Here is a 3,997-nt window from a genome sequence, read left to right as displayed (position 1 = left end):
TGAGAATGTGCAAAACAACTGTGTAAATACTGTGCGCCAAGGAAGACACATCTCTCTGAATACATGGCAATTCTATTTAGGATTTCAGCTACTTCAATTATTAATTACGATGCAATTTAGGATTGAATGGATGTATTTAAGATGATGTTCTAGGAGAAATGATGCCAATCTATATTAGCATGAACAGCCATTATGGGCTCCAGATAATCCTATCTTAAAAACGATACACTATAGTCACAAGGGCTTAGAAAGATCCAAGTATAAAACACTGATGTTATATCAGTCAGAATGCAAAATCATTTCTAATTTTGGACCCCATGAATCCCTGTATAGGCAAAAAATATCCTAATATTGCAGTTTGCAAACGTGTATGTCTCCCTCTCCTTCCTCGTTTCTTTGTAGAGTAAGAATGATTTTGATTATTATTGCAGAAATTTAGTGGAACAAAAAAGATTCTGTACACATCAGTCCATATATTTCTTATGAATAAAACAAAAGGCCTTATCATACAGTTTCAAAAACTTCACAGCTCAGATATTGGTGCCTAAGTTTCCACTGGACCAAAAACTTTCTTCTTCTAAGCTTGACTTAATAAACATAAAGTGTGACTGTGCTCTAATGTCAGAGGCACATTTCCAACACTAAGGTATCGGAGCTTTGCTAATTGGGGACATTCTGAATATTATAAATATCAATACTAATCGTTTGCATAAGGTTTTTTTTCCCCAATGCCTTCATGCTCTAATTTCTGCTGTGTTTAATACTTCTAATGGCTTCAGAGTATAACCAGTTTTCCATGTTCATCCAATAGAGACAACTACCTCCTTTCTGCTATACACAGGGAGACAGAAAAAGAGTGGCAGCAAATTAAACTACTTGGTTAGAGCAGGGAACTGAGCTGGACCTTCTATGTTTGCTCATTAATGTGAGACTGTCAGTTCTTTGAGGCCCAGGAGCAAACGAGTGAATTGAAAGAATCGTCCTGAAGAGTACCATAGACACTGGGCTGAAGTGTTAGGGTTAGAGGAACCTGTTTGGAGAATATTGCGCCTGGCATTTCTGTACATCTCATGAGCAGAGCATTGACTTCCTTTACTCCAGGTTATCTTTTTCTGTGGATGTTTCTGCGGAGATCATATTTCTCTCCAGAACAAAGAGCACATTTGCTTACAGCCTTGGAATGCAGAGATAGTGTTTCCCTCTGGAACAAAAGGAAGGTAAGTTGCTTCTTCTAAAAAAGAATGTGGATTCCCAAAGTGGAGAGTTCCTCTCCTGGTGTATACTTCTCCAGGTGGAAGTGCAATCAAGACCTTCCATGTCACCTTGTGGGAAGTGAGGGAGGGGAACTGACCTGACGTAGGTGCTGTTTGCTGTCCCTGGAATAACACAATCTTGTGTCTTAGACCCAGGAATCTTCTACCTTCAGCCAGCACCGAGGAAACTGAAGCAGGATGAGTAGGGTTAAGTATCTTGGAGATTTCATAGTTCTTGACAGAAACACAGTTAAATAAAGTGATACAGGAATTAAAAGAAATCTAGAAAGGAAAAGGATTTAAAAAGGATAGGCTGAGATTCCCTCCCTTTATGTTTAGTGAAGGCCTACTTGGAATTAATTCATTTATACATATATTGGTCACTTTCCATACTGCAGATGTTATTCTACATACCAGGAATATAGTACTAACCATGGCTGATAATCCCCCTCCTCTTGTGCTACATAGGTACTATTGAGCAGAGTAAAATCCAAATCTCCTAACAAACATCTATTTTAACTCCATATGATTATAAATGATATGAAGCTAAATACAACTTTGTGCAATGAGGGAAATTTTCATTCATTAGGGTATTCAGTGAAGGTCTCTTTGAAGTGATAGCATTTGATATAATGTCTTTGATGTAGAATTTTGGGGAAAGAGCATTCCTTATGATAAAGGAGGGGGAGGGAGACACAAAGAAACAGCAATTGTGGAGACCCTGAGGACTGAACAATTTTAACTCTTTTCCGTAGAGAGAATAAAAAATACAGTGGCTGGAATAGAGGACGTGAGAGGAAAAGGGATATTGGATGAATGCAGCTATTTCTTCAGGAATCAGATCATATAGAAAATTATAGACAATCAGGGAAGCTTCTGTCTCTTTTCCTTTATGAAGTTAAATTGGCTCTCTTTCCTCATTATTTTTAAACAGACACAAAGCTTATTGATTCCATGAGCATTTTAAAAGTAAGAAAAGTATTTCCACTACAGAATGCAGGTGTATTGATTTCGAGGACAAAATTAGGGGGAAAAAAAAGCTTTTACCTAGAAACATCTGGAGAATGGAACTAAGAATAATTGCAATTAATCAGTACTGTTACTGTTACTACTAAAACTTCTATAATCCCAATACTACTAAAAATGACAACATAAAGATAAGGCAGAGGAGGAAGTAGAAGGAAATAAGGAGAAAATCAACAAATCCCACAAATTATAAAGAGACACTTCCATGTCAAGAACTAAGACCAGGGCTGGGGTTGTGGCTCAGTGGTAGAGTGCTCACCTAGCATGTGTAAGACGCTGTGTTCGATCCTCAGCACCATATAAAAATAAATAAATAAAATAAAGGTATTGTGTACAACTACAACTAAAAAGTTATTATTTCAAAAACAAAAAGAACTAGGTCCAAAGTTTTGCATACTTTTCCCAAGTTTCAAAATCACTCCGTAGAATGCCTTGATGTTTTTTGCAGAGATGAAAATCCAGGATCCCAAGAGTAAAGCTCATGGCTTGAGATTCCCCCAGCTAGCCAACATCTGTGCCAGGATTGGAACCTTGAAACTCTCTGGCTCTGGAGCCAGAATATTTGCACAACATGCACCCCCTATTCTAATGTGGCATCTTTGTGCTGCAGATGTTCCTTCCCTTACAAGGCAGGCAGCTTTGTCTTCAGTTGATAGAGAATTGCAGTACTGCAAAGATTGTTAGGTTCCATCCTGGGACAAAATGATTGGTGGTTTTTATCTACATTGTTTGAAATGTCTGGCTCTATACAGTGGCTGAAATACAGCACTTTTTTTTCCCCTCAGTGGATGCCATAGCAGAAAACAGATGTACAATGTCTTATAATAGATGGGCAGAAAGGCCTAAATCCATTCTCTAGCATGGGTTATAGCTGACCCATGCTTTATTCCTGGTGCTTCTAGACTTCAGTCTTTTAGAGGAAAATGATGAATTTCTAGAATATATCTCTTAAGAGAAAGGATTATTCTAATCCTAAAAAAGTACTTCATAAATACACAAAGTCAAAGGGGACATATAAAATTAGCAGAAAAGGCAGATATTTATCTAAGAGAATAACAAATCCATGGAAACCTGAAATTCATACCTTGAAAATTTAGTAACCCATGACAGGTTGCTACACTAGGAATCTTAAAAAGATAGTCTAGACATTGGTTCCATACCTGTGTTGAAAGGAATGCAGGTTTCTAGAGAGGGCAGTGTAAAATTTCATAGTTTGAGAAACATTTAGCAGGATTTATTTGTCTAGACCCTCTTTTCTTATCGGCAGGACCATATTTAGTTTTATTTAGGGAAGGAGTGTTGTTGAATCTATGCTGTCTTTGTATCTGCATTTCTCAGCCTACATTTCATTGTAGGAGGCATTAAAATAAAATGTTGGTCTATACTATGAGAAAGGTTCTCTAAAGGGCTCTCTATGGCTTGGAGGGATACCATCTTGCTGCTTGCATTTGGTTTTTCAGTGTGCAAATTGTGTGTGGAGCTCCAGCCATTGGATTACATTACATTGTTTTTAGGATAAAACCCACAAGTTAGCATAATAAAACTTATAAATGAAACTTGGATTGATTTTGTGGCATTACCATATCAGCCGTGATGCACCTCTGCCAGAATTCAGTTTTACTCAGAATTAAAATCCTAGGGTGTTTAGCCAAGTCTCTGCCACTTACCAGGAATTGGACACAGTTCCTGATAGATTTTATATATTCCATTTTTTTTCT

The sequence above is a fragment of the Ictidomys tridecemlineatus genome, chromosome 1 (assembly GCF_052094955.1).
Source record: "Ictidomys tridecemlineatus isolate mIctTri1 chromosome 1, mIctTri1.hap1, whole genome shotgun sequence".
NCBI classification, from domain to species: domain Eukaryota; kingdom Metazoa; phylum Chordata; class Mammalia; order Rodentia; family Sciuridae; genus Ictidomys; species Ictidomys tridecemlineatus.
The sequence above is the reverse complement of the archived record's forward strand: the minus strand, read 5'-3'. Positions refer to the sequence as shown.